General features: G+C 47.7%; 1 protein-coding gene across 3 annotated transcripts in view; it reads left to right on the top strand.

The window, feature by feature from the left end:
* Positions 1 to 25,556, top strand: part of CHST11 (carbohydrate sulfotransferase 11) — a 280,346-nt gene that overhangs the window by 21,686 nt on the left and 233,104 nt on the right. The window contains exon 1 of one of the 3 annotated variants that reach the window (XM_013998000.2): positions 19,133 to 19,947. The exons of the other annotated variants lie outside the window; for them this stretch is intronic. The gene's annotated coding sequence lies outside the window, so the exon portion shown is untranslated. Of the gene's footprint in view, positions 1 to 19,132; positions 19,948 to 25,556 lie in introns of those variants that run through there. 3 annotated transcript variants of the gene reach the window in all.

The raw sequence follows: 25,556 nt of genomic DNA, 5'->3' as shown, positions 1-25,556 counted from the left end.
TAGAAGTGGGCAGGGGGGAAGTGAGAATGAGTCCAGAATAGCTGGCTCTGAGGTTTCCTGTTGAATAGGATGTGGTCAATTAACTTCGGTTATTTGTGTGTCTGCCTCAGGCCCTCCTGCAGCAGTGGGTGTACAGAGGGCCCCGGGGCATGGTGGTCCCTGCCTGGCTGAGAGCAATTCTCAGAAGCCCTGGGACCCAGAAGCCACCTTGAAAAAAGCCACTGTGATTTAGCCCTTGGGGAAACTCAGGTGATGTTGCCTGTGGCCGGCAGCAGTAGCAGGCAATTTCAGGAGCTCCAGGAGGTGGCTGGAATCGGCTAGTCTCTGGTTGTTTGGGGTTATTGACATGGTTTGGCTCGTAACTCACAGTGGGACAGGCTGTAAGCTGGTCCTGCCACTTCAGGAGGTTTTTGGAGAGAGTTTTTTAAAGACTAGAAATGACAGCTTGGAAGGTGGAGGGTGAGTACCTGGGGGTGAGGGATGTTTAAGGGCCATTTTCAGAAAAGTTGCCCTCAAATTCTGAGGTAGTCTTAAGGTATTGGTCAGGAGTCTTTTTTATTCTTTAATTTTTTTTTTTTTTTTGTCTTTTTAGGGCTGCACCCACAGCATATGGAGGTTCCCAGGCTAGGGGTCCAATCGGAGCTGTAGCTGCCAGCCTGCACCACAGCCAGAGCAATGTGGGATCGCAGCCGCTGCGTCTTCGACCTACACCACAGCTCATGGCAACACCGGCTCCTTAACCCACTGAGTGAGGCCAGGGATCGAACCTGCAACCTCATGGTTCCTAGTCAGATTCGTTAACTGCTGAGCCACGACAGGAACTCCTTTTTCTTTAATTTTTATTGAAATATAGTTGATTTACAAAGTGATGTTAGTTTTAGGTGTATAGCAAAGTGATACAGTTTTATATATGTATCTGTATCTCTACATAGATATTTTTAGATTCTCTCCCCTTAGAGGTTATTACAAAATACTGAGTACAGTTCTCTGTGCTATACAGTAGGTCCTTGTTGGTTATCTGTTTTACAGATAGTAGAGTATGTTAATCTCGAACTCTTTATTTACTCCTCCCCTCCAAGGATATATATTCTTTCTTAATTCCCTCCTTCCTTCCTCTCTTTCTTTCTACGCCTGCGGCATGTAGAAGTTCCCCACCCAGGGATTGAACCCGAACCACAGCAGCACTCCAAGCTGCTGCAGTGACAATGCTGGATCCTTAATCCGCTGTGCCCCACAAGGTCTCCGATGTTCTTTTTTTCTCATGAATAACTGAAACAAGAAAGGCAAAGGGTGAAGTATCCATAAGTGGATTAAAAAGACACCTTATGCTCTTATAATAGGCAGTATTCTTTGGACTTTTTTTGCTACTTGGAAAACCTCTTTGGATTGAAAGTGACATGAAGTTTTTTTTTTTAATTTAAGTTTTTTAATTAAAATATATTTGATTTACAATATTGTGCTGTACAGCATCGTGACCCAGTCATACACATATATCCATTTTTTTTTTTTTTTGCTATTTCTTGGGCCGCTCTGGTGGCATATGGAGGTTCCCAGGCTAGGGGTCGAATCAGAGCTGTAGCCGCCAGCCTACGCCAGAGCCACAGCAACTTGCGATCCGAGCCGCGTCTGCAACCTACACCACAGCTCATGGCAACGCCGGATCGTTAACCCACTGAGCAAGGGCAGGGACCGAACCTGCAACCTCATGGTTCCTAGTCGGATTCGTTAACCACTGCGCCACGACGGGAACTCCTATATCCATTCTTTTTCTCATACTGTCTTCCATCATGTTCTATCCCGAGAGACTGGATAGAGTTCCCTGTGCCAAACAGCAGGACCTCATTGCTTATCCATTCGAAATGTAATAGTTCGCATCTACCAACCCCAAACTCCCTGTCCACCCCACCCTCCCTACCCCTTTGAAAGTGACACGAAGTTTTATTCCGTTTCCCATCTGTTGGAGGACATTTGTGTCACCAGGCCCTGATGGAGCTGGAGTGCATGTTTTTCTTGGATGAGGGCTGATGCGGTGATTCTGTGTGCTGGAGGCCTTCTGTCGTGTTGCACCGCTCTACCTGTGTCGTGGTCCTCCTCTACCTGTTGAAATGGGTCACCTCTGTGACTGCATCCTGCCCGTGGGAAGGGGAGGCGGCTCTAGCAGAGGGTGTACCTCTTATACCCATTACTTTGGCTTGAATCTCTTGGAGCCACAGCCATTGTTGTCTGCAAGGGAGGCTGGGGCAGGGAGTCCTTATTCTGTGTGGTCATGGGCTCAGCTAAAATTTGGGCCTTTTAGCTCTAAAGGGGGAGAGAATGAGAATGGATATTGGGGGTTCACTGGTAGTTCTGCCACATGAAGTTTCTACACTTCAGAATTAAGTCCTCAATCCTTGTTGAAGGCAACTCTATTTTATAAACCTTTGCCTGGTCAGTGTGTTGAGTTGGGTGGGGTCCCTCCAGGATTCACATCCTTCCTGGGACCTCAGATTGTGACCTTATTTGGAAATAGGGTTGTTGCAGATGTTATGAAGTCATACTGGAGTCAGGTGGGCCCTTAATCCAATATGATGTGGTTTTTTTTTTTTTTTTTTTTTTTTTTGGCTTTTTAGGGCCCCACTCAAGGCATATGGAAGTTCCCAGGCTAGAGGTCTAATCGGAGCTACAGCTGCTGGCCACAGCCACAGCCACAGCCACAGCAACTCGGGACCCGAGACATGTCTGTGACCTACACCACAGCTCACGGCAACGCCGGATCCTTAACCCACTGAGCCAGGCCAGGGAGCGAGGCCAGACCCACTCATGGTTACTTGTTAGATTCATTTCTGCTGCGCCACAGTGGGAACTCCTTTTTTTTGATGACGTGTTCTGAGAAGAGATGCATAGACACAGAGATACACACAGGAGGAAGGTCATGTGACAACAGAGGCGAAGACTGCAGCGATGCTGCCACAAGCCAAGGGGCGCTGAGGGCCACCGGAAGCTGAAAGAAGCCAGGACGGGTCTTCCCCCAGAGACCTTGGAGGGGGCGTGGCTCTGCCAAGCCTCGATTTGGGATTTCTAGCCTCTGCTTGTGAGGAAACAAACTGTCATGTCAATGGCACTTTGTTACCGTAGCTGGAGGAAAAGAACACAGTCAGGAAGAATGTGGTTCTTGTTTTGACCCAGTGGGAATTGTTTCCAGCTGGAATCAGTGGTGGCTTCTCAAAGGTACCCTGTGCCCAGGTGCGACTCAACGGAGGTCCCGGTCTGGGGCCATTCATTGTAAGTCATCTAAGGTCTATAGCTGTCAATCTAGTGGAGGATCAGACATTACACAAAGAAGCAAATATGTATTTAATTATGATTAATTGTAGGAAAGAGAAGGGCAGGGTATCGAGAGAGGCTACAGTGAGGAAACCTAGTTGGCTGGTGGGGTGGGGAGAGTCTGAGGTGACGCTGATATAGGCGGTCCCCTGACCTCATTTTGAGAAACACATCTCTGGAAGATTGGCTGGTTCTGACAAATCTGAACTTGATCCTTACGAGGGCAGATGATTCTGGTGAAGAATAAAAGAACATTTGTATATGATGTTACAAAGTTGTGTATGGGGTGGTCAGATGTGGAGCAGCAGGACCGAAGCTGCAGCCAGGGGGGCCTGGGATGACAGGTCCCAAGAAGGGTCCAGGGCCACTGGGAGCTCTGACCTTCCAGTGGGTGAATGCCACACATTGAACGCAGCCCTGACTTGGGGTCATGCAGCTTCTGTGCCGTTGCAGCAGCAGCAGGAGGACTGAGTTTAGACTTTCCCTGCCAGGAGCAGACCGGCTCAGGCACCGCTTCGTGTTCCCATCCATTGTCAGACTTGCGAGCTGGGTCGAGGGGCGCCTTGATTTTGGATCCAGAGCTTGTATTGGTTGCACAGCACTTTTCTGATTAGTAGAAAAGTGAGCAGTTGAACTGAAAATGGCAACGGTGGGACATGAAAAGCCCTCTGATCCCGGACTTCCTGCTGGCCCACCTCCCTTCTCCGTGCAGTGTGCATCTCGGGTTGTCATCCGCCACCTACGGTGAACCAGGGCTTTGCACGGCTTATCTTGGTTTGAAACTGGAGCATAAATCATCACGCAGCTGTGTGTGTGTGTGTGTGTGTGTGTGTGTGTGTGTGTGTGTCACCTGCTCCCATGGCTTTGGTGCTTCCTGCCCCGTGAGTCTCACTTTGCTAGGTTGGTTCTAGCCCACGAGGCTGCAGCCAGTCATTCCTGCTTGACCTTTAGATGTTTCTCTTTCTCTTCAGGGAAAATATGATCCTTAGTCTGCGTTCCCCAGCAGATGTATTTGAATCACAGGCTGTCTTCCCACCTCACTTTGTATCCATGGGAGAAGAGTGTTTTTAAGTCTGTGTACATTTCCTTTAGTGCCATAGAAATGGGTATTAGACGAGGCCACTCTATGGCTAATGGCTGTTCAGATGGGAGCCCTCGCTTTTGACTTCAGCTTCTTGGGGGTCTGGCTTTTGGCCTGTTGGTGACACGGTGTGGCTGGACTGTGGGGTTAATGCGCCAGACTGTGGGCCTCAAAGCTGTGTGTGCCGGGGGGTGAGGAGAGCCAGGCCAAGTTCATGGGCTGCCTGTTCTGCTTCATTCCTCTGGATGCTAAGATGGTCTAGAGGGTGTGTTCCTGGAACTTTCCAGCCAGGCCTCACCATGGTGTGTATTTAATGACCACACACGAAAGGCCTGACTGCCAGGGCTGCTCCCTCGGACTTAGCAACTCATGGAACCTCAGAGCTGGAAAGCACCCCTGAGCCAGTCTGAGGGAAGAGAACTTTCTAGGACCAGGGAGACCCCAGCCCCAGGCTCGGACTCCACCCCTTGTGGATTTCTGCTGGAGGAGCCTGTTTCAAGGCACTGGAGGACTTTGCAGCTTTCTACTTTGGTCATACAAATTACTAATAGTCCAGGTTCGCAGTCCAGTAGAGCTGGGTCCAGATAAAGTTAAGACTAAACAAAAGCAAACCACATTTCTGAGATATTTTCAAGTCTCCCTCTGTTTTTGATGAATCTGTAGGTGGGTGTGTTGGATGGGATAAATGAAGAACCCAGCCTTAGGTGACTTTCACTTGTCTTTGCCTAAAAATAGTCTTCTTCCCACTCCATGACTTTGTCAAAAATTCATGCTTGTGAATGACCCAGTGTTCCCAACAATTACTAAGCTAATAATAGTGGCACCTCTTCTCGGGTGCCTACTGCACGCTGTGCTGGGTGCTTTAGAGGCACTATCCTGTTTTATACAATTTTGGAGAGAGGTTCTTCTCATCGTCCTTATTTTACAGTTGAGAAAGTAGGGTTTAGGGAGGTAGGGAAATTTCTTTCAAGGTCATCAGTGGAACTTGGATTGCTGGTTCCTTTTATGTTAAGAATCCTGGTAAAATGCACATGGAACAGTATGTATCTGCTTTTGTTAAAAAAAAAAAAAAAAAAGGAAATTTTCCTACATGGGAGGTCAGGTTATAGGTCTTTTTTTGGCATATGGAAGTTCTCAGGTTAGGAGTTGAATTGGGCTGCAGCTGCTGGCCTACACCACAGCCACAGCAACATGGAATCCAAGCCTCATCTGCAACCTACACCACAGCTCACGACAACGCCGGATCCTCAACCCACTGAGCGAGGCCAGGGATGGAACGTGCATCCTCGTGGATACTAGTTGGGTTCCTTATGACTGAACCGAGACGGGAAGTCCTTCAGTGACCACTTTAAAGGCCAGGTCTCCACATAGTCACATGGCCAGATCCCGAGTGTTAGGACTTCAACAACATATGAATGGAGAGAGACATTTCGGCCCTTAGCAACCACTCTGGGCTTATTTTGGCAGAGATCTATGCCTCCAGCATTTCAAGGGAGCTGAGGGCCTTTAGGCTTCCCATTTGATCTGTGGTGGCAATGTAAGGATGAAGGCAGGTCTTAGATCACATTCTGTCTCATGTAAGCAGCCACAAAAACACACATCACAGCTTATATCTGGAATCTGGTGACGTTCTATTGTCTGTACTCTTAGGCTCTCTGACTGCGTCTTGCATGGATGTTTCTCTCATGGCAGATGAGAAGGTTCTGGGGCAGCAGTCAGTTCACCTTTTATTGAATCAAGCAATGGAATCCTCTGCAAAGCCAGCTCACAGAGCAGGCGGTGCCCTGGGCCAGAGTAGACTCCGAGAGATGCGGGACTTGGCCTACAGCCTACTGAGGAACAGTCGACAAGGTTAGCCAAACCACATGTCTTGAGCATTCCTCACTTCACCGATGTGAAATTTTTTCTAACGTTCATTAGGCTCAATTTCCCACCATCTATGGGAGATAAAGATGTCAGACCTGGCATTAGACTACCAATGGGGAGTGGGCTTCTGATGGTCCCCTTTTAAATACTGACCACCCCTGGCCGTGTGTGTTTCCTGTTTAGGGACCTTAGATTACCTGACTGTACCTAGATTAAAATAGATGTACATCATGTCACGAAGTTGGTGCCACAGTGTTTTAAGGTCAACCGCAGACAACATAAGAGTTTGTCAGAAACCTTCACCAAATCAACGTTGTGTCTTGAGCCTGCCCTGTTCTCAGGTCAAGGTTGAAGCACAACGCTTTATTTCCTTTCTTACAAGTTCAACCAACTCAAGAGGGAGATCGAATTTGCTGCTGCATTTTTATTATCTGTTAAGTCTTGAAACTGTTTCTGCTGAACATTGGTTAGGGGAATTTGGCAGGTAGAAGTGGGCCTTCTCTCAGCCTTTGAAGAGAGAGGATAGATTTATCGCCAAGAATTGACATTTCAAAAAAAAAAAAAAGCACTTTAAGTACATGTGATGGGTTGGAAGAGACAACTGTTAGCTCTCAGGAGTGCTTATTTTTGAACTGTTTCCAAAAATTCTAGAGCAAGAGTTGAGAAATAATAAAATATTGACCATCGTTCAAAGAGAAAAATACAGGGTGATTTTTGGCAAAGCTTGTCATTTTGCTTACATTTTACTCACCTCTTGTGAGCCCCTGCCGTGGATCTGGTCCTTTGCTGCACGTCAGCGGAAGTCTCTGACTTTTTTGATCTGTATCTTAGCATTGAGCTTAGTGGAGGCAGTGTATTGAATCATTTTCTCATTTATCCAACAAGCATTTCTGAGAGCCTGCTGCGTTTAGGCACGGTCCCAAGCTTTCAAGGGTTTTCTCGGTAGATTTTCTCCAGGTATCGCCTTTCCTGGCCACCAGAGAGAATCCCGTACTTGCCAGCCCAATCCTCCATACCGGCTTCACTTGATTCAGACTTTTCTGAGAGTGGCCTGGGCTGGGATGCACAGGAGAATCTAGCAAGAACACCTAAGATCTCCCCTCATCCATGATCTACTCTTACTTATACAGTCGTCTGAAAGAGGTTAAAATTTTTTTTAAATGATTTTTATCTTTTCCATTATAGTTGGTTTGCAGGGTTCTGTCAATTTCTACTGTACAGCAAAGTGACCCTGTCACACACATTATACATATATATATACACATTCTTTTTCTCACATTATCCTCTATCACGTTCCATCATAAGTGACTAGATTTAGTTCCCTGTGCTATGCAGCAGGATCTCATTGCCGAAGCAGATTTTTAAAAACAAAAAATCAGTGCACTTTGGTCCACTTCTTAAAATCCTCCAGTTTCCCACTGCATTTTTTTTTTTTTTTTAAATCCCATTGCATTTGGAAGGGAATTCTGATCACCACTGACCAGGGTCTACAAGGCTCTTTAAGACCCGGCTTCTGCCCACTTTTATGACCGTTTCCTAGTACCCTCAGCCTCGCTTGGTTTGCTTTAACCCCGTGGATCTTCTTTCTGTCTCAAAAACTGCCTCAGGCGCTTTGCCCTTGTCTTCTCTGCCGAAAATGCTGTTCTTCCTGCAGGCTGCCTGATTTCCCTGAATCGGTCTCTGCTTGGAGACACCTTCCCTGACCAGCTGTTCTGAGCATCCCCCCTTGTTACCGCACCCTCTGTTATTTTCTTCAAAGCAGGTATCACCCTTTGAAATGAGTTTCTTCCTTCTTTTCCCTTATTCTTAGCCTTCCCCCCAATCCACACGGAGGCTGCCTGAGGTCAGAGCCCTTGTCTCTTCATCCCTCCCTGGGTATCCTTGGCAGATACCAAGAAGTAAGAACTCAATAAATATTACTGTTGACTCACTGGATGAATAAATCCCTGTTAATGCCCTTTGCAAGCTGTGAATAAAGAATAGCATTCCTGTTTAAAGTTATACTTTTGGCCACTGAACCATGTTTCTGGAACAAGACTCAGCTTGGAGATACCACCGTGGGGTATGACATCAGATGAGCTGATTAAGGTTTTATTAGCAAGCGTCCAAGGTATAGCTGAGGAACTCGAGTTGAAATCCTGTGCCACGCTACCCATAACTCTCTCTCCTGTTCTCAGACAAGTTAGATTTTCTTGACCAAAAAATAAAATAAAATAAATAAAAAATCAGAAAGTGAAACAAGGCGGTAATGGTGTGTCACAGCTCCGTGGCTTGCTGGCAACACCTATAGCCTCAGCTTTGCGCACATGCATGGCCGGGAGCTGAGGGGAGCTTCTGGTCTGTGTATACGTTGGAGCTGGAGTCTCTCGCAAGATCTTTATTGCTTTCACATTGGATGATGCATGCGCAAGAGGCTGTTTTTATCTGGAACCAGGTAGGCTTTGGGATATGTAATTGGTTCTTTATTCATTTTAATTTTTGATTTTTAATGGTTTGGCCGCACATGCAGCATGTGGAAATTCCCAGGACAGGGACTGAACCCCATGCCACAGTAGCACCTGGAGCTGCTGCAGTGACATTGCTGGATCCTTCACCTGCTGAACCACCAGAGAACTCCCAGTTGGCTCTTTAATAGATGCAAGGTGTTTTCAGAGGCCCTAGTCATTCCCTCCACAGACGCTTACTGAGCATCCCCTGCTAGGTGTGAGGTGCTGGGAGCACACTGCTGAATAACACAGCCATGCTGGCTTGGTAGCTGGTGGCTTTGGACATGTCCTGTGTGACAGAGGTGGAAATGACATATGCAGATAGGTCAAGGGCTTCATAGATGGTATAGGTGTTATTTACTTACGTGGGAGATGTGCTGGGCAATCAGACCTCAGGTTGGCAGTGGAGGGGCAATCTGAAGGCCCGAGGGTGTGAGCAGCCAGCTTCCCTCCCTTCGTCTTTTTCCTTTCCGTCAACTCTGGCTCAGACTCATGCTGGCAGTGACTCACCCTGGGAGGCCGAGAAGGACAAGAGGGACTTGTATGGACCAAAATACGTTTAAGGTCTGCGGAGGGCAGTCCCTTCTGAAGCATTTAATGGGGTTGGCGCGAGGCTCCCTGCGGCTTGACATGTGCAAAGATGAGCTGTTTGTTCTCGGTGACCGAGCCACTGCATGAGGATTCGTGACCCTAGGTGGGTGGATGGAATTGGGCTCATTTCTCCACATCCCCCACCGGGTTCCTCTGAAGGGATATGCCCTGGAGCTGAAGGATGGAGCCTGCACCGCTGAGCAGAGCCCGGAACTTGGTAGCTTGTGGACTGGCCCACTGGCCTCAGCCACCCTGGTATCTCCAAGCCCTGGCTGCCTTGGTGCCCTGGCATCGCCTGTTAAATATTTCTTATCCCGGCCTTCTTTGAATGGCTCTGCGGGAACATCTCTGAAATGAAAGCAGGGGCTCCACGTCTGAGGACGTGATAAGTGAGTTGGAGGCAGTTTCCCAGGGGAAGGATTTTGTCTCAAAGCATGAAAATAGAATCCATTCTCCGTCAGAATACTTGTTTTAAAGTTAACGTCTCAAAACTCTTCCACACGGAGAACTTCACCAGCAATCTTGTAGGCGGGTGAGTTCTGCAAATAGCCATGAATTCTGAAGAATAACTCTGGGTGGAGGTGGGGGCCAGCTGATTGACATTGAGGCATCTTAGAGGTTATTAAAAAAAAAATAAAAAAAGCATTTTAACAATGCAGGTTTTTTGTGTGGAGAGGTTTTTAAAAAAGTTTTTGTAGGCGTTCCCATCCTGGTGCAGCACAAACGAATCCGACTAGGAACCATGAGGTTGGGGGTTCGATCCCTGGCCTTGCTCAGTGAGATGAGGATCTGGCGTTGCCATGAGCTGTGGTATAGGTTGCAGACGCGGCTTGGATCTGGCATTGCTGTGGCAGCTACAGCTCCGATTGGACCCCTAGCCTGGGAACCTCCATGTGCCACGGGTGCGGCCCTAAAAGGACAGGAAAGAAAAAAAGTTATTGTAAAAAGAACCTGTAACATAAAATTTACCACTTTAAATATTTTTAGGTGTTGAGTTTAGTAGCATTAAGTATATTCACATTGTTGTGCAACAGATCTCCAGAGCTCTTTGAAGCTTGCAAAATCCTATCTGTCAAACAATACCCCATCGCCCCCTATTTCCAACCCCTGGCAACTACCCATGTTCTGTTTCTTTGAATCTGACTACTTAAATATCTCATAAAGTGGTATCTATCTTGTGACTGGCTTATTTCACTTAGCCTATTGTCCTCAAGGTTCATTCATGGTGTAACCCTATTCTGTGTCAGAATTCCTTTCCTTTTTAAAGGCTAATAGTGCTCTATTGCATGTATATACCGTGTTTCTTAATCTGTTCATCCATCAGTGGATGTGTGGGTAGCTTCCACCTCTTGGCTATTGTGAACAGTGGTTTTATGCATCTGGGCACAACTATCTCTTTGAGATTCTGCTTTCACTTCTTTGGGGTATATACCCAGAAGTGGGATTGCTGGGTCATATAGCAATTCTGTTTGTAATTTTTGAGGAACCACTGTACTGCTTTCTGTAGTAGCTGCACCCTTTTATATTCCCACAAACAGTGTTCAAGAGTTTTGATTTCTCTACATCCTCGCTGGTACATATTATTTTCTGTTTTGTTTGTTTGTTTGCTTGTTTTTGGTTGAGTCTGCTGCATACGGAAATTCCTGGGCCAGGAATTGAACTCAAACCACAGCAGCAACCCAAGATGCTGCAGTGACAAAGCTGAGTCCTTAACCTGTTGCTCCACTATTTTCTGTTTTTTTGATAATAGCCATCCTCCTGTAAACCTGTAAACTGGTATCTCATTATGGTTAAACAATGCAATTTTATCACTTTATACTTCATGTTGCAATCAATACCTAAATGGTTACTAATCCAAACTAAAAGCGACTGTTTATTGCGTCTTGCAAATACCTTTTGTGACTCAGCACCACTCTATAAGGAAGGTTCCATTTTTTACCCCATTTTCAAGATGAGGAGATCAAGGCCCAGAGACTTTGAGTAACTTTCGCAAGATTATATAAGTAGTAAAGGTTTATGTCTGGATTTGAACCTAGCTGTCTGGCTTCCAGAGAACTCTATGCCTCTTTATTCCTAACTAAGCTGTTTAAAATTCACATCCTGAGGTGACCCATGTCATGAAAGGTATAGTAGATAATGAGGTCCTTCCTGGAGAATGGACTTGCTTGGTGGGCTCAGGAGTAGAAGATTTCAGAATAAGTCCCATACCTCAGTTGTCCCGGAAGCATCCTGGTGCAAACCAGAGCCGGGATTCCCCAAATAGTGGCCAAGTCTCTTGAGCCCTTGGCTTGTAAAGACTGTGCTTTTTTGGCCTGAGTTCCCCCACGTCTTGAGTAAAAGAAAAAGTGAGAAAAGGGACACATAATTTTGAATATTTTTTCATAACCCTATTCAGCTCCTGAATTTGGTTTCTATTCTGTGTGTGTGAGTTGGGGGAAGGGGGATGTTGAATTAATGAGTTATTTTTGCATTAGAGGGCTTATTCTTAGAGCCCCTGGATTTTCTAGAAAGCCATGGAAGCATTGGAATGCCTGCCAATTTAAAATTAAGTGTTAAATACAGTCTTCTCTAAATATTCTCTAGGGATTGGTTCCAGGATTTCTCACAGATACCAGAATCCTCAGATGCTCCAGTCTATGATATAAAATGGGGTAGTATTTGCATATAACCTATGCACATCCTTCTGTATACTTTAAATTGTCTCTGGGTTATTTACAATACCTAATGCAGTGTAAATCCTGTGTAAATAGTTGTAAATACAATGTGAATGCGGTATGACTCGTTGACAGCTCATGGCCAATTCAAATTTTGCTTTTTCGAACTTTCTAGAAAGTTAAGAAAAAATTTTTTCTTTTGATCTGCGATGGGTTGAATCCGTGAGTGTGGAACGTGCAGCTCCAGAGGGCCAGCTATATTTGGTTTAGTTTTTGTCACTCTTCATCTTATTTGTGTTTTTTGATTAGGCCTCAAATTAATCACGTTTCTTTTAGGGTGTTGTAGTGACGGGCCGGGCTGGCCACAATTCCCCACATCAGTTCTAATGTTTGTGTTGGCTTATTTGTATTAACAAATGCTTCAAATTACATTAGGAAACATACATTACATTATTTCAGGCCAGGGAGCAATTCTACACTCGCATCTGCTAATCCTATCAGTAATAACGGCACGGGGCCCTTCTAATGAGGCCAATGAAATCTTTAGGCCCGCTCCTCAGTCGCTGAGATGTTTTGTTTACAGGTTTCATAAAATCAAGTCTCCACTAAGAACTTAGCAGACTAATCCCCTAATATTTTTTTTGAAGACAAGACAAAGCATGATGTGTCATTTCCTGTCACAAAAATCTTAGACTGAGTTTGAAGGATGAGTTTTCTGGTATGTTCTGAGGATCCTTGAACTAGGGAGACTGAAAGAATTGGCTGTGCAGAAGCAGCCTTTCCACTGGAGCTGGGGAAGGGAAGGCCTGCTTATCCCTGTCCTGGACACAGACCTACCTCTACACTTGGGCTTGTGGATAATTTAATCACCTTCTGATTGTGTGACCCTTGGAGCCCTTCACTCTGACTCCTCATGGGACCTCAGCAAAGATGTAACTTGCTGAGGGGCATCAAAGTCCTGGCATAATATGCGGGTCATAGGCCTTAAAGGACAGTTACAGGCATTGTCATTTGTTATGGGCTGAATTGCTACCCCCTTCCAAATCCATACGCTGAAGTCCTAACCCCCCTGACCTCAGAATGTGACTATTTGGAGAACAGGGCTTTAAGGAGGCGATGGAGTTAAAATGAGGTCATACGGGTGGACCCTGATGCAGTGTGACTCGTGTCTTTGTAAGAGGAAATTCGGACACACAAAGAGTCAGTGGCAGGATGTGTCACAGAGGGGAGACCACGTGAGGACATGGGGAGGAGGCGGCCGTCTGCACGCTGCCGGGAGAGGCCTCAGAAGAAATCAGCCCTTCCGTGACGCCTTGATCTTGGACTTCCAGCCTCCAGAACAGTGAGATAATACATTTCTGTTGTGCAAGCCCTCCAGTTGGTGGTGTTTATTATGGGAGTCCTGGCAGACTCATGCGCGATTTCATTCCTTGGATGCTGGCACAACTTTGTGGATACCTCATGAATGAGAAAAAGTCCGCATCTCACTTTCTCTGTAAGTGGTTTCCTGGGAGTTTTCTTCTTTAGTTGTTTTCTGGGTTTTTCCTGTGAGGGGCCGAAGGAAGTCTGGTGGCCTCCTCTAGCCTTTCCTCACCTGTGTCGGTTTCTGTCTTCTTGGTCCCACCCTTTCAGAGGCCCTGCCTCGGTGACAGGGGTGTGAGATGGGAGCAGAAGAGGAGGGCCACAGGATAGCAAATGTGGGGAAGCCAGGCGCTCCTTGACAAGCCGCTTACATGTCAACACGTGGCACTTTGTCGGAGCCACTCTGCCCTGCATGAGCTGCGCGTGGGCATCTTCTGGGTGCATCTTCCTGTCCCCTGCTTCATGCCACTTGGTGGCTGCAGGGATGCGGAACATCACGTTTCATCTTAGTAAGAGCTCCGTCTTTGCAGGGGGGCTTCTCTCCCTCCCCCGGTCAAAGCATGGGTCAGATGTAAGATGCTTCCTTAAGCATGTGGATCCGTTTTATTTAAAAGGCTTTACTGCCAGCCGTTACTGGTGGAGAGGCACATAGAATGAGGCGTGACTAGATTTTAGGGGCATCTGAAATTGCCAGGGTGAACTTCACTTAAGCCTGGGAAAGAGCCAGAGGAACAAAGGGGTGTGCTCATGGAGAAGGGGGATGGTGCGAATGTCTCAGGACCGTGGTCATTTATGGTGGGGTTCACAGGGGGGCCAGGCCTTCAGAGATGCTTTTGTTTCCTGGGAGACCCTTTTCATTGAAGAGTTCAGCAAATGGCCCTTCTGCATTATCTGACTTGTCGGGAAAAAGTCTTCTGGTTGTTTGTGCAACTCAGTCATTTCTGAGAGCTCCTTCAAGTGGATGTAGGGAGGATTCATTTTAAGAGTGAGGATGCTTCAGTTAGCGCTTGATTTTAATTGTCTTTTGCAGCTGATAACGTTGTTAAAGGATTCTTTGGGAAAACTTGCCATAGTTTGTAGGTCGCTGGAAGGAGGAGTTATTTTTGTTAATATTCGTTTCCAGAAGTAAGAAGGGAGAAAGAAATGATTGGGTTTTTGACTTTCTTCTCCTTGTCTCGTTCTCTTTTCTTTTTTTTTTTTTTTTTTAAATAGGTTTTCTTTTATTTATTTTATTTTATTTTATTTTTTGGTCTTTTGTCTTTTTGTTGTTGTTCCTGTTGCTATTTCTTGGGCCGCTCCCGCGGCATATGGAGGTTCTCAGGCTAGGGGTCCAATTGGAGCTGTAGCCACCGGCCTACACCAGAGCCACAGCAACGTGGGATCCGAGCCGCGTCTGCAACCTACACCACAGCTCACGGCAACGCCGGATCCTTAACCCACTGAGCAAGGGCAGGGACCGAACCCGCAACCTCACAGTTCCTAGTCGGATTCGTTAACCACTGCGCCACGACGGGAACTCCTCGTTCTCTTTTCATGCCCGTTCAATCTGGCCATCACTTTCCTGCTCTACAACCTTCAGTGGCTCACTATTGCCAGTCTTCATTCTCTTTTTGTCCCAGGACTGGTTTAATGTAGGTCTCTCTGTCTGGTCCATGGTTATTGTTTTTCAATTCACATGGATCCCAAAGAATAGAGCAAGCACTCAACAAATACTTATTGGTGGATCTTTTTTTGGGGGGAAGGAAGAGGTGTTAGGTTTTTTTGTACTTTTGTTAGAGGCTGTTAGAGAGGCAGACCATTTTTTTTTTGGTCTAATTTAAATAAATTGAAATATAGTTGATTTACAATATTGTTAGTTTCAGATGTGCAGCAAAGTGATTCATTTATATATATATTTTTTCAGATTATTTGTCATGATAGGTTACTACAAGATATTGAGTAAAATTCCCTATGCTATAAATAAATCTTTCTTGTTTATCTATTTTATGTGTAGTAATTTGTATTTGCTACTCTCACACTCCTAATTTGTTTTCTATGGAGAAACAGTTTTTATTTTTGTTTTTTATTTTATTTAGGGCCACCTGAGGAAGATGGAGATTCTCAGGTTAGGGGTTAAATCAGAGCTTTAGCTGCCCACCCATGCCACAACCACAGCGATGCAAGATCTCAGCCTTTTCTGCAACCTATGCCACAGCTCAAGGCCTGATCCTTAACCCATTGAGCGGGGCCAGGGATTGAACCCACAACCTCCGAGATACCAGTTGGGTTTGTTACCGCTGAGCCACAACAGGAACTCCGAGAAGCAGAGTTGTGTTTTACTCCTCTGCACCTGGGCCATCGAGGCCCTTGGGGGTGGGGGTGAGTATCTTTGAGCCTGGGTCAGAGTTGGGGTGAGGCCTGGGACTAGCCATTAAGGTGGAAATACTTGTAACAGGCTACTTTCTGTCTGGTCCCTCGCCTGAATGGGGTGGGAGGGGAGGAATTGGGGGCCCCCCATGGTCAAGTGCCTGGGCTGTTTTTCAGCTCTCCCCAGGCCGAGAACAGCAATGTTTGTTGCTTAACTTTATGCCGTCCTGGGGCCAGACGATGGGTTTGTTGAGCTTGGCTTCAGCAAGAAAACATCGAGCCGGAAGACTGGGAGAAAATGTGCTCTGGGTGGGTCATAACAGCTTTGTGAGTATAAAGTAGTCATTGTTATATAAATCGAATAGACATTTACGTCTGCATGGCAGGTAGCAGGAAGAAACAGACCCCCAGATCTGGAGAACAGACTTGTGGGTTGCCAAGGGCGAGGGGGGAGGGAGGGGGATGATGAAGTCGCCTGTAACAGCCTTTGCCCAACCACAACTTGGGCAAGACAGGCTCACTGATACTTAGCTGACCTGCGGAATGGGTTCCGGCCCGGGGGTGGGGGGGAGGGACAGGGAGCACCCTCGTGGACATTGTGAGAATTAAGTCAAGTAATGCAGGAAGTGCGCTCAGCCCCGGGACCAGCTGGTAATAGCAGCCTGGAGGGAATGAACTTGCAGTTAAGAGTCAGCACGCATCGAGCTCCTCCAGCTGCCCCGGGTGGCGCCCAGGACAGAGTCAGCCGCCCCCTCGGAATGCGGGGTGCGTCTCAAGGGCCTTCCACCAAGCCCTGGTGTCAGTCACTGGGGAAGCGTTTACTAGATCCTCTGCCCCTTGCTCCGCTTGCTCACAGTGGTGAGCAAACACCTGCCCTTCCGCTCGTCCCCTGACAGCCCATCTAGGACCTCAGCTCCCCTTCGTTTTTCCTGCTAAGCGTGTGGTTCTTACAACAGACTGGATGGGCCTGGTGATCCCGCCATGGGATGTGTCCTTACGGGCGGGCGTACCTGTGGGTTGCTATGGGGCAAAAAATACCCACCCCCCCAAGCAGAGCTTCTGTTTTCTCCCCAGATGGCTAGTCATTTAAGTGGATACAGACCATTGGATTTGCGTGTGATCATTTCCATCCGCTCAGCCGTCAGTCTTTTAACGTCTTAGCCCCGCCCCTGCACGTGTGAGACGATGACTGTGTGTGAGCCGCCGGGAGGCTGTGCCAGGTGCTAAGTTAGGCAGCTGGCAGACGTGGTGCCATTCAGACTGTCAAGTGCAAGGTGAGGAGGGAGAGAAGGGAGAGACCAAGAGACCACCGAGGGGAGTCATCAGGACAGAGTGTGTGGAGACAGTACAACAGTGGAAATTTAAAAAATTCTCTTGTTAGACTCCCCAAACTCCTGGGGCCCAGAACCGGGGAGAGGAGCATTTGGGGCAGCTCCTGGTATCGAAGCAGGTATTGAAGACGAGGATCTTAGCGCTTCTCAAACCAGATCCTGGAGGCCTAGAGTGGGGCTTTCTAACAAGCCCCTCGGTGATGCTGATGCTGATGCGGCTGGTCTGAGAGTCACCCTTGGTGTAGCCAGGTCTCAGATGATAGACCGGCATGGTCTGTAATCCACATAATGTGAGGAAAGGTGTTAGTTACAAGGGAGAAGGAATGCTGGCACATGGGACTGATAGAACATACCTTGCCAGACATTCCCCATGGTGGCCAGTGGCATTGCATGGCCTATGTTCAAACCCCACCCCTGTCACTTCCTAGGTGTGCCACGTTGGTGTCAGTCTGTTCAGGCTGCCATCACAAACCACCGCAGCCCGGCTGGCTTATAAACAACAGATTCATTTCCCACAGTTCTGGAGGCTGAGATCAGGCTGCCAGCATGGTGGGGTGGGGGCCCTCTCCTTGGTTCAGAGCTGGTGCTTCTAGCTGTGTCCTTTCCCGGTGGAAGGGGCTGGGCATCTTTCTGGAGCCTCTTTTGTAAGGGCACTAATTCCGAAGTTCCCTGGTGGCTCAGCGGGCTAAGGATCTGGCTTTATCACTGCTGCAGCTTGGGTTCCTGCTATGGTGCCCGTTCAATCCCTGTCCCATAAATATCCACATACCATGGGTGCAGCCAGAAAAAAAAAAAAGGCACTAATCCTGTTCCTGAGAGTTCCACTGTTAATGATTTAAGCACCTCTCAGGTCCCACATTGGTGGGGGTTCGCATTTCAATATAGGAATTTGGGAGGGACACAAACATTCAGACCATAAAACTTGGGCAGTCATTAACCCTCTCAGGGCCTCATTGCTCACCTGCAAATTGGGGATAGTAGTTAGTACACACCTTTAAGTGCGCGTGTGTTTAGGAATAAAAGAGCAAATCTCTGTAAATGCTTACAACAGCCCCTGGTCCCTACAGAGCAGCCAACGGAGTCGTTCCATTCTCGGCTCTGGAAGCACCTCTACTTAATTGGACTCGAGCAGTGAGGCTTTCAGCCAGTGGCCCTCTGTCCCCAGCATGTACTTCAGGACTGGGACACTGGCCTCCTGTCACCTGGCTCATGGCAGGGCTGCCCTGATCCTTCCTGGGATTCTGGCCACCATTAGCACAGGGGACCCCTTAGGACCTAACCCCCTTTCTCTGTTTCAGGAACTGATGGGAAAAGCCAAAAAGGGCTGTGGCTTAGTGGGTGAGGATTTGGGGGAAGAAAAGCATTCCTTGCAAGAAAAGAAAAAAATATCGGGCAGATTCATGAATTAAAAGCAATAAAACCCTTTTGGGCTCAAACTAGTGTTTTGGAGCTTAGAAAGCCTCTCAGGTGCTTTGCTGTAGGACAGAGATTTGGTCGTAGTTACTTGGTGTTTTTAGCTAGGAATTGCAGGTCTGTTCCTGGGGCCAGGTGGCATGGTGGTCCTTGCTTCTAATTATACTCTTGGGGGTGTTGCCTGAATATTAAAGTTGGTTCACAGGAGTTCCTGTCATGGCTCAGCAGAAAGGAGGGCTTAGGTTCGATCCCTGGCCTTGCTCAGTGGGTTGAGGATCCAGTGTTGCCGTGAGCTGTGATGTAGGTCGCAGAAGTAGCTCGGATCTGGCACTGTGGTGGCTGTGGTGTAGGCCAGCAGCCACAGCTCTGATTGGACCCCTAGCCTGGGAACCTCCATATGCCGCGGGTGCGGCCCTAAAATAAAATAAAATAAAATAAAATAAAGTTGGTTCAGGAACATTCCCTTCAGGTACAGGAAACAAAAAAGCAACAAGATGGGGAATTGTCCTTGTGGCTTAGCGGGTTAAGAACCTGACATAGCACCGGTGGGGATGCAGGTTTGATCCCTGGTCTCGCTCAGTGGGTGAAGGATCCAGTGTTGCTTTGAAGCTGCAGCATAGGTCACAGATGAGGCTTGGACCCAGTGTTGCTTTGAAGCTGCAGCGTAGGTCACAGATGAGGCTCGGACCCAGTGTTGCGGTGGCTGTGGCATATGTAGGCTGGCAGCAGCAGCTCTAATTCGCCCCCTAGTCTGGGAATTTCCATGTGCTGTAAAAAAGAAAAAAAAACAAATCCATGAGATGGAGGCCTCTGGGGTTCTTGAAAACGAGCCCAGTTCCCTTTCCACCATAAGTGCCGAGGGCTGTGGAGCAAATGACTCTTGGGCTCTGATCCTCAGTTTCCTCATCTGTAAGACAGTGGTGCTCAGACTACCTTGCAGCCCAGCCATGCAGGGATGAAGATGAGGCATGCATGTTCCGTGCAGGGACAAAGGTGGTGCATGTATGCTGGATGCACTTGGTAAACCTCAGCTGTATCTTTCCGGCTCTGCTGAGGACCTTCGACTGAGCCTGCTCCCATCAGGAAACGCTTCCGGCTCTCTGGCTGCCTTAGCTGGGGCTACGTACCCCTTACTCTCAGGACGGCATCCTCGCAGTGATCATCTCGCTGTCAGCAGAGCTGGTGGCTGGGAGGGACGGCTCCTCCCGGCCGGCCTGCGTTAGCATCTCCCGCAGTTCGGCAGCTGCGGAAAAGATCTCACATGTGCGTCTCATTTCCCACGACTGCCCTTGACGGGAGGAGCCCTGCCTCACCTGACTCCATCACTGTATTACCATAATTAGTGGCAGGTTTAGGCAGCGCTTAAGGAGGTCAGGCCCCGTGTGCTTCCTTCAGTCCTGCCGAGTGCCACGCTGGGAGATGGGAGGCTACCTCAGCTCGCCTGGAACGCCTGCTGGGGTCCAAGTGTGGTTCACGCTGGCCGGATCACAGCAAGGTGCAGCCGGAGGATCTCGGTAGGACTTGCTTTCAGCAACACGTCTGGGATGGGAGGGAGGCCTGCGACACAGACAAAGAGGGTCAAAGCCTAAATGTTAGGGCCCCTTGAAATGTTCTGGTCTAGTGCTTCCTAAAAGCCAGTTCAGGGAGGAGGTGTATTAGAATATCTCAAGGAGCTTGTTAGAGAAGCAGATTCCGGGTCCCACTTGGGGTTTCTTATTGAGTAAATCTGGATGGTTGGGGAGGGCACTTCTTAATCTGTATTTTTTCCTTTTTTTTTATTATTTATTTATTTATTTATTTTTTGCCCATACCTGAGGCATGCAGAAGTTCCCGGGCCAGGAATTGAACGAGCCACAGCTGTGACAACGCCGAATCCTTAACTGCCAGGCACTAGGGAACTCTCTTTAATCTGTTTTTTTAAAACAACTTCTGAGTGATTTGAAGGAACCCTGCTCTAGTCCAGCCTTTGTGGACTGTCCAGCTTTGTGAAGCACTCCCAGCTTCACGGGGCAGGCCTGGACAGACAGACCTGGAACCTAGTGCTTGGAAACCCAGAAGTTCCTTTTTCTGCTTCCAGACTCCTAAGCTTCTAATTCTTTGCCCCACATCAGCAATTCAGCCCAGCAGAAAAGCACTGGTAACTAACCAGTGGTTCTCAGCTGGGGGACATTTGCTCTCCCAGGGGACATTGGATATGGCTGTAGGTATTTTTGGTCATTAGGGTTTGGGGAAGGAAGGGGAGTTACTACTGGAAACCAGTGGGTAGAAACCCATGCCGCTAAGAGTCTGCGAAGCTAAGAGTGATTCAGCCCCAAATGTCAGTAGTGCTGAGGCCGAGACACCCCGATTGAGACAAATACTTCCCAGATTTAACTCGGTCCTGTTTTAGTAGGTGCCCACTGAGATTCTGCCTTTCTAACAAGCTCCTGGTCAGTGTCGATGCTGCCCCTTCTGGGGAGCACTTTGTGTAGCATGTGTTTTTACAGCAGTCGATTTCAAAGTGACTCTGGGTTGCAATCTCGGCTCTGCTGCTTAACTAGCTTTGTAACCTAGGTAAGTTGTTTAACCTCTATACATTTAAGTTTCATCTATAAATTGGGGATAATATTCCTTAGGCTCAAATGGGATGATAATATCTGCAAAGAGCTTGGCCTTGGCGAGCAGTCAATACATGGTAGCTGTTGTTTTCATTATTGCCATTATTATTATTTGCTTAGCAATTCAGCTCTATTTGTCCAGGGTTTCATTGTTTACCTACTCTGTGCCTAATGCTTTGCTAAAATAAGATTAGTTGGGAGGAAGTACAACGGGTTATCTCTGTGTGGATGAATTATAAAGATAACTCATGTCAATTTTATCATGTCACCCCACTCTCTGGCACTGCGTGGGAATTGAGGCCGGAATAGGTGTAAAATTAACAATATTTTCCTTCATATCCACGGTACACAGTTAACTGCACTCGCTCACCAAAAGTGATATGGGGAGAATTTTCTAAAAATAAGGTGCCTGTTTTCTGAGTCTTCGTTCTAATAATGGTTTTGTGGATAATAGAGAAACATGACAAGCAGACAAAGACACTCAGTTTCATCACCTTTTGGGAATACCGAAGTCCTCTAGTGTACCAGGATTTCAGAGCAGGTTTTGAGTGTGGGGTTGATCTTTGTTTAAAGCCCACCATTGCCATGTATTAGCCATGTGACCTGGAAATAATTTAATATCTCAAAGCCTCAGCTTCCTCCTCTCTAAGACAGGAGAGTGATTGTATGAGGCTGATGTGAGATGCAGCATAAATACCCTGCTTGACTGTGGACCATCATCGTTCTCGGCCTGTAATTGAAGGTGGTGGTTGGGAAGACAGTTTTCAAGAGCAAGAATCGTGTGGGAAGCTTACTATGAATACAGCTTCTAAGGCCTCCCTCAGATAGTCTCATGATGAGGGCCAGGCTCAGGAACTTGCTTTTCATAGAAGCAGCCCAGGGCATTCTGGTACTGGTGTGGCACTTGGAGACATGCAGTCCTAGGGCTGAGGTTAAGGGTGTCACCTTTGGTACCGTGCTGGTTGGCAGAGGTGGAGAATGCACAGGAAAAGCGGCCAGGTGGAGGGGTAAGAGGACACAGTAACTCCTGAGAGTTGCTCTGACAGATTTTTTGTTTTGGCAGAGGCTTAGGCTTTCTTTGCCAAGCCATCATTCATCACTTGGAAAGAGGAGGGAGAGTGTGCAGGGGAGAGGGACAACTACAGCTGGCTGTCAGAATAAGTGACCTCCAAATGGGATGACCTCGAAGTCAGGCTTAAGCCATCTGGAAGCAAGAAGGGGAGGTGAAGGCAGAGGAAGGGCCAAAGGTCTTTTTTGTAGATTTCCTGGTCAATGGGAAATGACAAGGTTGCCAAGCTGGAAAGCCTGACCGGGAGGTGAGCAGGGGGAGGAGGAGGAGAGCCAGCGGCGAGGAAGCCCTGCTGGCTCCAGGGGCTGCTGTCACCGAACCAAACTCGGGTCCGCTTGCCTCATGTGCAGCACAGCCAGTCTGCTGACACTGGCTGTGGTGAAGGAAAGTACAGCATTGACGGCGGGATGCCAGGTAAGGCGAACAGGCAGCTCACTCCCGGAAAACTTGAATTCCCCGATGGCTTTCAGGGAAGGACTTTTAAAAGCTACACATAGGGTGAGGGTTGCAGCTCATGGGCTTCCTTCTCATTGGTTGGTGGTTAGGTAATAGGATGACGTTTTGGGAATCTCAGTCATCAGCCTGCTGGTTCCAACCAGTGTGGGGGTCTCCGTGCTTGTGGTTGGCATGTAGTTATTGTCTTCCACTGCGTGGGGTCTTAGTTTCTGCAGAACAGCTCAAAGATATGCGTCAGATTCTTAGCAAACCTCTTCAGGAAGAACCAGGAAACTCTTGTGTCCTAATCATTAACTGCTTGAGTCTGCTCTTGTACTCACAAGGCCAAAGATGGAAGATGAGATTACGTGGAATCTGATGAAAAACGATACAAAAGAAATTACAAAACAGAAACAGACTCAGAGATTTTGAAACCAAATCTGTTGACCAAAGGGGACACCGGGGCGGAGGGAGGGATAAATTAGGGGTTGGGATTCATATATGCACACTACTGTATGTGAAAGGGATGGGGACCTACTGTAGAGCATGACCTACTCAATGCTGTGTAATGATCTGTGTGGGGAAAGAATCTGAAAAGAAATGGATCTGTGTATAACTGATTTACTTTGCTGTCTACCTGAAACTGGCACAACTCTAAGTCAATTATATTTCAATAAAAATTATAAAACAAGTAAATGAAAATGGAGGATGTGGAGGGAGCTTGCTCAGTTTCGATCCCTCCTTTTCTCTGCCACTCCTCAATTCTGAGGGGACCAGGGATGGGACAAGAAAGGGAATAAAGTTTTGGGTAGAGGGGTTAATCATATACTTGGCAGGGGAACTCAGTTTTAGTGGGGCTGAGTTTCACTGGCTCCGAGGAGGCACCTTTGGAGGAGAAGGGTCTGAGCCGCAGTGCAGGAAAGGCAGGGAGAGCTCAGGTGCTGCACACTCCTGGGGAGACCAGATGGTCCCCATCACTGCCACCGCCAAATCAGTACCTAGAGGAAGGTGAGTGCTGCCAATTAGCAGGATACCCAGGATCCCTCCTCCCAGACTGGAGGTTCCCCCTGGAGCCCAGGCAGAGTGCTTCATCTCTGATAGATCCCAACTCTTACAGCTTGATAGAAGTTATGGTGAGTGAAATGGATAAGAGCAAGGACTATAGAGCCACTGCCTGCTTTCAGGTTCTAGCTGTGCCATGTACCAATCGTGTAACCTCAATGAAGTTACTTCGCTGTGATGACAGTAGCACTCCACCCAGTGCCACAGTAATGCTGCCTGGCAAACAACCAGGGGCCTCAGTAGCACACAGTCATTACTATTTACTGTTCACACATCTGGTGATCGGGTGGGGGGGGTGGGGGGGGTGGGGGGGTGGGGGTGGCCTGTGATCTTGGTTGGACGGGCTCACGTGGCTGAGGGCTAGTAACCCAGAATGGCCTTGGCTGGGATGACTGAGGTGGTTGGACTCGGCTCCCTTTGTGTCTGGTCTCCTGGCAGGGTAGCCCAGGCCAGTTCTCATAGATATGACAGATGTAAGAGCCAGCAAGCCCCTCATGCACATGTTTTTAAATCTGCTATGGGACATTTGCTCATATCCCATTAATGAGAACACGTTACCCAGCCAAGCAGAGAGTCAGAGCAGGGCGCAGAATGCACTGCCCAGAATGGCATGCAAACTTCCACGGTCAAAGGAATGCATCAGAGTGGGGTGAAAAAATGGAGCTATTTGGGTAACTTACCGCAATTACTAACCTCACAGTTGTTTTTGTTTTGGTTTTTTTGTCTTTTCTAGGGCCACACCTGTGGCACATGGAGGTTCCCAGGCTAGGGGTCTAATTGGAGCTGTAGCTTCTGGCCTACACCACAGCCACAGCAACAGGGGATCTGAGCCAAATCTGCGACCTACACCACAGCTCACGGCAACACCAGATCCTTAACCCACTGAGCAAGGCCAAGGATCGAACCTGCAACCTCATGGTTCCTAGTCAGATTCGTTAACCACTGCACCACAATGGGAAACACTTCACAGTTTGTTAAGACAAGCAAACCCTCACCTCCCCAATCATCATTCTTATGTTTTTGTTGTGGATATGATCACCATGTGGGAAAATGGGATGGTAGTGTTGGAAGATCTCTCCTGTGATTGTTGAGTTGGTGGGACAGTCCTTCTAAGAGCTGACTCACCATTTTACCACCATCATCGTCACCTCCGGCACAACCAGAATCATTGTTACCACCTTTTGAACCCTGCCCAATCATCTCTTTGATGACTTTCCTAACCAGCTTCTCCCAAACAAATGATAGCCCTCTGCTATCTTGTATCTTACACGTGCTTCTGTTCTATCATGCTGTTTGACGTCCAGTGTTTGTTGATGGGTCTCCTGTTTGCCCCTCTCTAAGGGGGCAGAAAACATGTCTCTGTACCTTAGTATCTAGAAGAGAACCTTTTACATACCATGAGTTATATACCACGAGGAACTATTGGCATAGGAGTTTTAGGTCACCCTTGATAACCTTGTTCTAAGTCCAGAGACTATGAGAGAAGCCTCCAGGCTGCTATAGTTTCAGAGGCATGTGCTAAGAGTAGTATTCACAAGTGATGCAGGACACTGGATTCCATGGATAGGATGTTTTAGGAAGCTGCAGAGCAAGGAGGGGCACTTAGATGCTTATGAATGGACTCTTCATGACTGCCTGTATTATTTAAGGTAACTTTTAGCCTCTGTATCATAAATCCTCACATCTCAGTAAATAAACTCCAGAAAAGTTTCTCACTTATGCAGCAGTCTAGGAGCTGGCTGGGCAGCTCTCCTCCATCTGGTGTTTCAGGGACCCAGGCTCCTTCCATTTTGTTGATCTGCCATTTTCAACAGAAGGCTTCCAAGGTCACTCTGAAGGTCACCTCAGTGAGTTGCTGAGCCAGCCTTGGAATGGGCTCCCATCACTTCTGCTCCCATTCTGCTGGCCAGAGCTTGGTCTCCGTAGGGCGGGGAAATGCAGTAGCTCTATGTTCACTTTC

The sequence above is a fragment of the Sus scrofa genome, chromosome 5, assembly GCF_000003025.6.
Source record: "Sus scrofa isolate TJ Tabasco breed Duroc chromosome 5, Sscrofa11.1, whole genome shotgun sequence".
In the NCBI taxonomy this organism is placed as follows: Eukaryota; Metazoa; Chordata; class Mammalia; order Artiodactyla; family Suidae; genus Sus; species Sus scrofa.
The sequence above is the reverse complement of the archived record's forward strand: the minus strand, read 5'-3'. Positions and strand labels throughout refer to the sequence as shown.